Source organism: Pelodiscus sinensis, chromosome 1 (assembly GCF_052426305.1).
Source record: "Pelodiscus sinensis isolate ZL-2025 chromosome 1, ASM5242630v1, whole genome shotgun sequence".
Lineage (NCBI taxonomy): Eukaryota > Metazoa > Chordata > Testudines > Trionychidae > Pelodiscus > Pelodiscus sinensis.
This window is the reverse complement of record NC_143052.1, coordinates 252143844-252155945: the sequence shown is the minus strand read 5'-3', so window position 1 is coordinate 252155945 and position 12102 is coordinate 252143844. Positions and strand designations below refer to the sequence as shown.

Below are 12102 nucleotides of genomic sequence, written 5' to 3'. Positions count from 1 at the left end.
ACCCCTTAATCCCCAGGCTGCTGGCTAACCCTCATAATCATGACACCATGGATACCATTCAAGAGTAGAATGTATCAGTTAAGATTGCAGCAATCACTGGTGTTTTTCAACAGCACTATAGGGGCACTGCAGATAGAAGCAAAGACTGGTCCTGTAAATGAAGTTTAATTAATGTATCTAAAGCAATCTGCAAATCTGGTAAGTTTGGATCTTTGGCTGTGGCTCTTTGGATCTTTTCCTATTTCGCTTTTGTCTGATATTAAGACTGAATTTCTTTCCTGATAAACAGCAATGGTCTGAGGTGAGATGTCACTGAAGTACAGAACACAAAAACAAAGAATGTGAGAAACTGAAGTGAGACGCTAATGATGTAGCATGCACATTATGGTTGCTCGATTTAACAGTTTATTGTGATGTGGAGATATTAAATTTATGCTCATTGTGCCTAGACAGCACAGGCAATAGTATTCATGAGCATTTCTTATTGCATTATTTGAGAAACACCCCCCAAAAAGCTCCTCACACTAATGTAATCAACCCATGTTTCTGAAAAAATGGTGTTTCATAAATAACTGAAAGTTGAAATACTGCAGAATTTTTATGTTCACAGAGGAGCAAGTTAAAACAGTGCTGTGCTCAAAACTAATGTAAAAAATGGTACTGCAGTATTCATTGTTTGACATTCAGGGATGGGCTAGACTACAGGGTTTTTTCGAAAAAAGTGGCCTTTTTTCAAAAAAACTTCCCATGTTTAGACTGCTGCCGGGTTTTTTCGAAAGTAAATAAAAAACGCAGCAGTTTTTTCAACTGCGGAAAACCTCACTTTACGAGGAATAACACCTTTTTTTGAAAGTGCTCTTTCGAAAAAAGACGCTATGTAATGTAAACTGTGCTTTTTTGAAAGAGAGCATCCAGACTGCCTAGGTGCTGTCTTTTGAAAAAGCAGCTTGTTTTTTCAAAAGTACTGATTGTACATTTCTATCATGATTGTAGTCTAGACGCTCTTCTTCAACAGAGGCTTTTTTGAAAGTATCTTTTGCAAAAAACTCTTTTGAAAGAGGCTTGCAGTCTAGACATAGCCTCAGTGACTTCCACATCAAATTTACTGATTTTTTTTTTTTAAGTAAAATATGTTCTCAAACTGACAGCTCTTCCAACCCAACATGGGTTCTGAGAGTCAGGCTGAGATTTTTCTTCTCTGTACCTCATGATTAGTAATGAAGGTTTTACAGCTCAAATGTCTTCAAATTATTTCTGCAGAGACGTGCCTACTGCTTTCAGGGAGCTTGTGAAGATACAACTGACTGGAACTAAGTAAACAGTTTGCTTGATGGTGCTCAAGAAAAAATAGAATCCAGGTAAATTTCTCATTACTGTTATAATTCTGCAGTGCGAACTGAAGTAAGAAGTAAACACATATTTGTGTCAGTACAGTACAACTCTAAATAAAACTATTATGCTTATATCTGGTAGGTGCGGGTTTACCTCAAACTCTTCCCAGTCAGCGGTAAAAAAGGCCTAAGGCAGGCTTCCCCTCCCATCCTGGTTCTGCACTGTGCCCTGGAAGCTGCCAGCAGGTCCGACTCAGGCAGGGGAGAGGGAGATGGAGGCTCCACACGCTACCCTCACCTGAAGGCACTGCCCCAAAATTCCCACTGGCTGTAGTACCTGATCAATGAGAGTGCAGAGCTGTTGCCTGGGGAGCAGATTGTGCATAGAGCCCCATTTCTGGGGTGCAGCACAGAGCCAGGACTGGTAAGAACTAGCCTGCCTTAGCACTGTCAATTGGACTTTTAGGGTATGTCTAGACTGCATCCCTCTGTCGGCAGAGGGATGCAGATTAGGCAGGTCGACATTGCAAATGAAGCAGGGATTTAAATATCCCGTGCTTAATTTGCATAAAAATAGCTGCCGTTTTTGCTGACTCAGCACTTTGTTGGCAAAAAGCGGCAGTCTAGAGGGGGATCTGTCGAGAAAGAAAGCCTTTTTTGAAAGATCCCTTATGCCTCCGGCAAGGAGGTTTATAGGAACTGTCGAAAAAGGCTTTCTTTCTTGACAGATGTGTGATCGTACTGTGTACCTACACTTAAATCCAAAGAAAGGGAGTCAAAATATAAGTTCATCCAGGGTGCCATTTTCCCTAAGGCTGGCCTGGGACACAGAAGTGGCTATATCCTACTACTCTGATACGTTTATCCTCCAACTGAAGCAAAAAGTGAGAGATATTACATAAAAGTTATTCTCATTTATTTCAGACTCCCCACCTCTGTGGGCATGACTAATAATTGTTGAACCAGTTTAGCCTTTCTCTATTAATGATATATCAATTACCTAATATTATTTAATCGCTTTTTAATGGGAAATTCCAGTTTAGTTATTTGCTTCAAGGTGTACAGATATCTATAATACATGACTGCACACCCTTTTCCCCCTTGCAAAATCTACATACATTAATTTTTAAGTTGAAAAGTACCCTTTCAATGCAATGAAAACTTAGCTTTCCTTTTAAAATTGTAATGCATAATGTGGTTAGCTCTAATGGTATCCTTTAAATAAATTTAAATCTTTCTTCTCATTATTAAAGTTCCCTATATTGAAAAAACATTAGTTTAAAGAAAATATATAGCAGTGAATAATGATTTTATGTTTTGTACCCAGCAATCTTTCTTTCAGAAAAAGATATTTTTAGTTGAAAGGTACCTTTCCTACTATTTATGTTAAAATGAAATGCTGACAGAACTAACAGCTGTGAAAATGAGACTTAGAGATTTATGCAAATGGAGGACTTCTGAATTAATTCATGTTATGGAAATGGCTGTCAGGTTCTATGAGTCTTTATGCCCCATTACTTAATTAGCTGCTTTGATGATGGTCGTCAAATTGCATTTGTATAAAGAGGAAGATCAGCAAACAGGGCATGTTCCCAGCAATGTGTGAGTCAAAGTGACAATTCTGATTTTTTGTCCAGCCATTAAATAGATAATGCTGTACAAATGACTAGAGATAAAGGGGGGAAATGTGCAGTTTTTCAAAATCTAGGGTGCACTCAGGGTAAGTCTACACTGCAATGCTATTTCGGGATATCAGAGTACCCCAAAATAGTTGTCCCGCGTCTTCACAGCAAGCCCGTTATTTTGGGCTCGCTTTTCTGACGTCCCTGTAAACCCCATTCTAAGAGGAGTAAGAGATGTTTCAGAATAGTGCTTTATTTTGAAATGATGAAACAAACTCTTTCAAAATAACATTGAAATAAGATACACAATTTGCGTAGCTCAAATTGCGTATCTTATTTCAAGTTACAGTGCTGTGTAAATGCACTCTGAACTTACTTGTTCAATAACTATGCTTGTATGCAAAGTATCATGTCCTTATTCATGAGCAGTCCCACTAAAATCTAAATGAAGATAATTTAGGATCAACTTAGTGTAAATGCTGATCTGTTCCCCTGTCTCACCTCTCTTTCTCCCTGCCACATACCAAGAAAAATTCTATAACATACCATGATAAGAAATGTCAGCCTGTAAAAACACATCAACAGGTTTTAGGTAATAATGGCTCTAAAGAATAAACAACTGATCATTTAAGAACTAATACAATTAAATTTTTGTTATGATTGTGTGGAACTAATCTGGCCAAGCCTCTTTCAGTTTTTACTTCAAAAGTTAAATCCTGTTCATGCTAAAGTCAGTGATTGGTTTGCCATTGACTTCAATGGAGCCAGGATTTGACCTCTGCTTTCCATGTTACTTCGGGCACATTTTAAAATTGTGATCTCTTTTCATTCACACTGAAGCGGCTAATGTGTTGATCCCCAAGACACAGAGAAATACAGTCTGCTTTGGGAGGTGTAGTTAACTAAGAAACTACAATGAACCCTTTTGATGATCTGGACATTTCTAAGCAATCTTAGCAGAGACGTGCAAAAGCACAAATGGGAGTTCAGTACCTAACTTATTTATACCATTCAACTTTTCCCTCTCCCTGTGTACCTATAGTTTAGCTGCCTTTTATTTCCCTCCTCAGGGCTCAATACAGGCTGAGAAGACAGGCACAATGTTATTTATTTATTTATTTATTTATTTATTTGTGTCTTAGTTGGTTGTTCATTTGAAGGAAATCAAGGTATTTGTAAAAGAATATCTATTTGGATTCAGTAACATTTCCCAGCAGGGGCGCACTTTTTAGTGTCTGGCCTTTCACTTATCACTGTTAAAAATATTGCTTCAGTGGACTATTTTGATTACCGGAGGAAGGATTCTCCCACTACAGCCTTTATATCTCACTGTTCTAGTAAAAGCTTCTTAGCTGGCTAGATGAGGCTCTGGATCTTTGCACAGGTCCATTCTGAGCAGTGCCAAGTTGTCAAACTGCTCAAGAAACAGTGCCAAATTCTTGTTGGCGTCTACTGCATGTAACTCCAAAGATGGAATAACTGATTATTTCACATTTCAGAGATACCAGCTGAAGTCACATATCACACCTAAACATCTCAGGTAGGGATGTAAAAAAGTGTTTAAGTAGTTAACCAGTTAAATTACTAAAATTTTAATGTTTAACCAGTTAAACACTTACCCTGGGCTGCTCTGACAGGACGGAGGAGCGGGAAAGGGGGTGAGCACTGACCTGTCTAGGCCAAGTTGGTAGGGTTAGCCAGGGCTGCAGTCCCTCCAGGCTGCTCCCATGTGGCCGGGGCTGGAGACTCTACATGCCACTCCTGTGTAGCTGGGGCCAGAATCCCTCTGGGCCTTTTCCACACGGGTGGGGCTAGGTCACTGCTGGGACACCTTGAATGGCCAAGGCCAGGACACCGCCAGGGAGCTCCACACGGCCAGAACCAGAGACCCGCTGGCCAGCATTGAAATCCCTCCAACCCATTCCAGCACGGCTGGTGCCAGAACACTGCTGGGCAATCCTGTGAGACTAGGGCTGGAGTTCCACCGGGGTCCCGAAGGCCAAATTGGAGTGGTCAGGGCCTGTCTGTTATCCCCCATATTAGGCTCAGCTTTTGTCACTTTCAACTCTTCTTCATTTCCCAGCCTTGCTACAAATGTATCAATAATATAAAAAATACCCACTCACCCTGGGCTTCAGAAAAGCCTCATGTCGCTGTGGTTGCCAACCCTCCAGGATTCACCTTGAGTCTTCAATAATTAAAAATAATCTTTGATTAAATATTATGTCAGATGATTAAATCTCCAGGAATATGCCCAACTAAAACTGGCAGCCCTACATGTCCCTCATTGTTTCCTCAGCTCCCTGCCTATTGCATAGGAGAGTGGCCATGATGTTCTCTTTTAGGCCTTTCTTTACTCCAGCTCAGATAGATAGGCAGAAAATATCCCATCTGCTGCTCTTCAGGCCCTACTTTTTCTTTCCCTTCCATTCTCTCCTAATTCTCTGCCCCTTAAACAAAGCAGTGGCCATAGGACTACTCCACGGGCAGAGTTTCGGGGGGGGGGGGAAGCAGTGCACAGGGACGTGGCTTGCTTTTCATCCCATTCCCTGGCCAATCAGGGAGTGAGGGGAAGATACTTACATGCCATGATTTGCTCCTCTGGCCCCCTCCCTTTACCAACCAGGTATGAAGGGCATGCATGGCATGCAAGTACTTTCCTCTCACTGCCTGATAGTTCGGAGAACAGGATGAAAAACAAGCCACATCCCAGTGCACAATGCTGATGCCCCCCCTATCCTCCTGAAACACCACCCTTGGGTTCCTCTACTACACTTCCCTTCTTGGAGTCCTCTTCCTCCTCCAGAAACTACTGCAGGAGCTATCCCTTTATGCAGCTTTCTAATTTCTTGTAGCTCTTTATAAGGAATTCTCTTCTCATCTGGATCGCAGGCTTCTGATCCTTAAAGGTCTATGCCATCCTGTTACAATATCCAATGGGATCATGTGGTAGAATATGACCCAATAATGCTGTTTAAGATGCTGCAGAATACTTTGCTATTTTATTTATTTTGGGAGATGGTTCCTAAATAAACAAAGAGGATGGATCTGTAAGAACATAAGAACACAAGAACGGCCATGCTGGGTCAGACCAAAGGTCCATCTAGCTCAGTATCCTGTCTGCCGACAATAGCCAATGCCAGATGCCCCAGAGGGAGTGAAAAGAACAGTAATCACTGGGTGATCCTTCTCCTTTCATCCATTTCTAGCCCCTGACAAACAGAGGCCAGGGACACCACTGATGGACCTAACCTCCATGAATTTATCTAGTTCTTTTTGAACCCTGTTAAAGTCCTGGTCTTCACAACATCCTCTGGCAATTAGTTCCACAGGCCAACCATGTGCTGCATGAAGAAAAACTTCCTTTTGTTTGTTTTAAACCTGCTACATATTAATTTCATTTGGTGCTCCCTAGTTCTTATATTGTGGGAACAAATAAATAACTTTTCCTTATTCACTTTCTCCATACCTGTTATGATTTTATAGACCTCTATCATATCCCCCCTTAGTCTCCTCTTTTCTAAGCTGAAAAGTCCCAGGGTGCATCTATACTGCACCGTTATTTCAAGATAACTAGCATTACATATTTCAAAATAACAATATAAGCGTCTACACAGCCATTCCATTATTTTGAAATAATTTCAAAATAACGGACGGCTTATTCCAAAATCTGTAAACCTCATTCTACAAGAAGTAACACCTATTCCGAAATAGCTATTTTGAAATGAGGCGTGTGTAGACACTTCGCTGCTGCTATTTACAAATGGCCCCTCACCAGGGCTATTCTAATTTGTTCCTCCCCAGTGCCTCCTGGGGCTCTGATTCTAGATAGCACATCTACATTTGGGAAGCCTGCCTCTGACAAATTTTGAGGTTTCCCTGCAGTGTAGATGTGCGATTTCAAAATAAACTATTTTGGAATTACTATTCTGGAATAGCTTATTTTGAAATAGCTGTGCAGTGTAGACATACCTCCAGTCTGTTTAATCTTTCTTCATATAGCACCCATTCCAAACCCCTAATCATTTTTGTTGTCCTTTCTGAACCTTTCCAATGCTAATATATCTTTTCTGAGATGAGGTGACCACATCTGTACACAGCATTCAAAATATGGGTGTACCATGGATTTATATAGGGGCAATAACATGTTTTCTGTCTTATTCTCTATCCCCTTTTTAATAATTCCTAACATTCTATTTGCTTTTTTGACTACCGCTGCACATTGAGTGGATATTTTCAGAGAACTATCCATAATGAGTCCAAGACCTCTCTCTTGAATAGTTAAAGCTAAATTAGTCCTCATCATTTGTTTATATAATTGAGATTATTTTTTCCAATGTGCATTACTTTGCATTTATCAATATTAAAATTCATTTGCCATTTGGTCGCCCAATCACCTAATTTTGTGAGATCCTTTTGAAGCTCGTCACAGTCTACTATGTTCTTAGCTATCTTGAGTAGTTTAAAGTGGTTAAAAGTGGTATAGCAAAGATCTTTATTTTCTGCACTTAGTATTGACTTAAAGATGCAGTCAGGCCAGCTGAGAAGCTGCACTGGTCAAAGGAACATTGACATTTGTCACCATAGCAACACTGAGCTTGTGCTTATTGATTGTTCAGATAACCATGTGAAAACATGCAATTTATAGTCATTAGGGAAAGATGGAGGCCTAGTGTTTCCAAAACCCATACTGTGCCTCGTTATAGGATATTTATGGTTAAGGACAGATTTTATTTTTAGTCTGTTGTTTCAGTGTTAAAGGGACTTTAGTGTTCAGGCTCAAAATTTATCCTAGTTTGTCACCCTTTCTGTAAGTGTACCAGGCCTGCCATTTCAGATTCTTTCTACAACCATTAAACAGAATACTTTATACTTTCATGAACACTGGTATGCATGTTTCCTGTAAGCCTGATTCTGCGGTCATTCAGATGCATCATCTTACTTATGGTAATTGGTCCCCCAATCTTTGTCAGAGGGAGTGTGATGGTGCTGTTGCCCCACACTGGACTAAAAGGACATAAAAACATCCCTGGGAGCCAATCAGGGCCAGGTTAGGCCCTATAAGAAGGGCTACTGGGCAGAGGGATTGTAGTCTCTCTCCAAGGAGATAGACTAAACTGCCTAACAGACTGGTACCATGGATAGAGCAGTAATGGGAGAGACTAGGGAACCAGCAGGGCTCCAGCCTGATTTTTTGTGTGTGCAAAGCTCTTGTTGCCATCCACACAATGGTATGGCCGCTCCCCCAAACAGGCTAGTAGGGCTGCAGAGGACCAGCCAGAGGAATGAAAGAGGAAGCAGGTTCACTTCCTTTGCCAGTGGTGAGTTTGGCTAATTCAGCCTGCAGCCTGGCCCTAGGGCAAGGGCTAGAATAACAACAGCAGTGGGCACTGAAGCAAGTGGAGGGATTAGGCGTAACTGTTTCCTGAAGAGGGGGAAACCAGAAAGTGGACACCGCCAGAGGGCAGTACCCAAGGGGGAACACTGCCACATTCTGGGAGGGATGTGGGCACAGAGGAGACCGAAAGGGCAGTTAACTGTGTGTGAGGCACCACCAAAGGAGGATGCCTCGGAGTTGGCAAGAGCTAATTACCTGGGAGACCAGCAGGAGGTGCTGCTGTGATAAGTCCAACTTATTATAGGGACAAATTATAGAGACATTGTAGGGTCCAATTCCACCCCAAATTCAATTTTCTTTACTGCAAATTTTGATTTATGATGTCAGACATCCCAAAGCAGCAGAAGTACAAAGGGAAAACACACATTGCCAATTCTACTGCTCAAACCCTTATGCTTTAGTGAAATTGTATCCAGTACAAGACTGATACTTAGAAAAAAAATAATTGGAAACTATTAAGTCAAACTATCATATGAGATGTATTTTAAAACTTTTTCATTTGATTTCCACTGATCCATTACTATTAGTAATCCATCTTCTATTTAATTGAGAATTCAAGCAGAAAAACATAAAATCCACATTTTTCTATTTATTAGCAACTCAATAATGTACTAATGGGAATATCCTCTTTTCCTTTGGATGGTATACTTTATTACCTACACATCTCTACCAAAAGTAAACATTTATAGAATAAATACATATATAAGTCTGGTCTAGGTAAAAATGCCTAAATTAATATACAAAGTTACTAATAGCATGACAGAGCTTGAGAATATTTAAATTTGATCTTTCACAGATCATTACACATCAGTTAAAATCTGCAATTTGCTGTAAGGATATCTTTCCTAGATTACATAAGTATAAATCTCTTAGGGTATGTCTACACTCCAAAGTTAGTTCGAACTAACGGACGTTAGTTCGAACTAACTTTCATAGGCGCTACACTAGTGCTCCGTTAGTTCGAATTTAATTCGAACTAACGGAGCGCTTAGTTCGAACTAGGTAATCTTCAGTCCACGAGGATTAAGCCTAGTTCGAACTTACTAGTTCGAATTAAGGGCTGTGTAGACCCTTAATTCGAACTAGTGGAAGGCTAGCCCTCCCCAGGTTTCCCTGGTGGCCACTCTGGCCAACACCAGGGAAACTCTTCTGCCCCCCTTAAAGGGGCACGGGCTGGCTACGGTGCCTGTGCCAGGTGCAAGCCTACCAGCACCCAGCCAGCAGACCCTGAACCTGGCAAAGATCGAGCCACCCACCCGATGCCCCCCAGCCCTCCCCCTCTTCCCGGGAACAGGCTGGCAGCTCCCGGGAGCTTGCCCGGGACCGCAAGAGGCGGGCACCCGCCTGGGCTAGTGCGGACATTGTGGACCTCGTCCACGATCTCCGCACTAGGCACAGGAAGGTGGCCTGCTAGGGCAGGAGAGCTTCTAGCCTGGCCACCCAGGAGCAGGAGTGCATGAAAATCAAGGTGGTCCACTGAGACCCCCGACTCTGAGCCCTGAGCTTACAATGGCCGTCCTGGGTCAGACCAAAGGTCCATCTAGCCCAGTAGACTGTCTGCCGACAGTGGCCAACCCTAGGGATCCTGGAGGGGATGGACCGAAGACAGTGACCAAGCCATTTGTCTCGTGCCATCCCTCTCCAGCCTTCCACAAACCTTGGGCAGGGACACCACTCCTACCCCCTGGCTAATACCACTCCATGGACCCAACCTCCATGACTTGATCTCACTTCCCTTTAAACTCTGTTCTAGTTGTAGCCTTCACAGCCTCCTGCAGCAAGGAGTTCCACAGGTTGACTCTTTGCTTTGTGAAGAACAACTTTCTGTTACTAATTTGAAGCCTGTTACCCATTCCTTTCCTTTGGTGTCCTCTAGTCCTTCTTTATGGAAACTAATGAAGAACTTTTATGTATGCACCCTCTCCACCCAACTCCTGCTTTTAGAGACCTCTATCCTGTCCCCCCTCCATCTCCTCTTTTCTAAGATGAAAAGTCCCAGTCTCTTTAGCCTCTCTTCATATGGGACCTGTTCCCAACCCCTGATCATTTTAGTTGCCCTCCCCTCTCCCACCCTCTCTCTTCCCCTCTCCCACATCGTTTTCCCAGTCTCCCCCAGTTTTGTTCAAGAAAGACAGATTCCATTTTTGAACACAACTGTCCTTTATTTTGTACATCAAGAAGAGGGGCTAGGGAAGGGTAAGTGGAAGGAGGTGAGGGAGGAATGGGGTACGAGCCCCCGATGGGGAGGACTGGGCTGGCTCTGCGGGCTTCTGGGGGTGGAAGCTCTCCTGCAGCCCCCCAATTGTCCCCTCTCCCCAAATGGCAGCCTGCGGCAAGTGCAGCCGGGCTGATGGCCAAGTGCTGTGATGTGCCCAGTGTGGGTAGTCCGGGCATTCCAAGCCAGGACTGCTTTGCAAGCGGGGCACCCCTGAGAACTGTCTGTCCGGGGTGGGGGTCGGGACCCTTTAAGCACAGCCCTCGGCTAGCCTGAGACAGCATCTCCACGCTCTAAGTCCTCCTCTGATGCCCTGCCGGCACTGCTTCCGGCCATCCTTAAGCCTGGTTCAGGGTCCACTTAATGTGGACATGCTAGTTCGAATTAGCAAAACGCTAATTCGAACTAGTTTTTTAGTCTGGATCCGTTAGTTCAGATTAGCTTAGTTCGAATTAACTAATTCGAACTAAGTTAGTTTGAATTAACGTTGTAGTGTAGACGTACCCTTAGGGTTTTCACTGAGATATGCATAGTTCAAAACTTAAACACATGCTAGAAATCAAGTGCACAGGAGTTTCATACTTTCAGTTTATTATCAAAGGTTATAATAAAACTATATATTGGAATTGGTAATACAACATAAGTTGTAAAATTATCACCCCAATTAGACAGATGCCTATTTTTTTAATAAACTCACCTCATGGCATTCTGTTTTCTCTCCCTTCTCTAGTGTTTGAAAAAGAAACATAATTATATTTACCATGATACTACTGATTTTCTTTTTTCAGACAGGCTTTCTAGAATTGGAATTGTAGCATAACATTCCTTCCCTTAGGATATCTATTTCTTGTCTAATTTTAGATGGTTAACATCCCATATAACATGTAATAAAGAAGATCAATTGAAATTGTTGGTTAACTATTTTGTTTGTTAAAAGCATGACCCTTGAGGCTGTATTACTCATTCTTATTTAATTGTCCCAACCAATGAACTTGCACCAAAGCAAATATATTAAGAAACCAAAATAGGATGACTGAAAGCAGTAAAGTATCACTAGAACCAATCCATCTACACTCAGTCTAACATATTATTGAAGAAATGACAGTGTTTTCATTCAAAATAGTGTTGTCACTAACTATAGCTATTATTTCTATTGAATTTCAGAGTCTCATTCTAATTTCACTTTTACCCAGAATATCTATTTATGTCCAAAATGTGGATGCATGTTTTGGCAATGCAGAGAGGTTTTATAATCCTGTGCAAAATAAATATTCTTGAACATTTCAAGAGCAATCATTTTTTTCATATTCCCATGGTACATAGACTGGAAATTATTAGCTATTTATTGGTAAATATCAGGAAACATTGATTTCACTGTCCTCTCATAAACTGACAAAGTATTTCCATTGATAATTAAAAATTACAGATACGCAAAGTAAAAAAAAAGCTGCCTAAGAATTTATTAGCGTGAGAATTAAGGATATTTTAATTTGTATATTTTGAAATGTGATGCTAACTATTTGTGTTTTTAATACT

The 12102-nt window shown here is 41.6% G+C and overlaps 1 protein-coding gene across 1 annotated transcript in view; it reads right to left on the bottom strand.

The window, feature by feature from the left end:
- NALCN (sodium leak channel, non-selective) overlaps positions 1 to 12102 on the bottom strand; it is a 366003-nt gene that overhangs the window by 132890 nt on the left and 221011 nt on the right. The gene's annotated exons all lie outside the window — the stretch shown is intronic.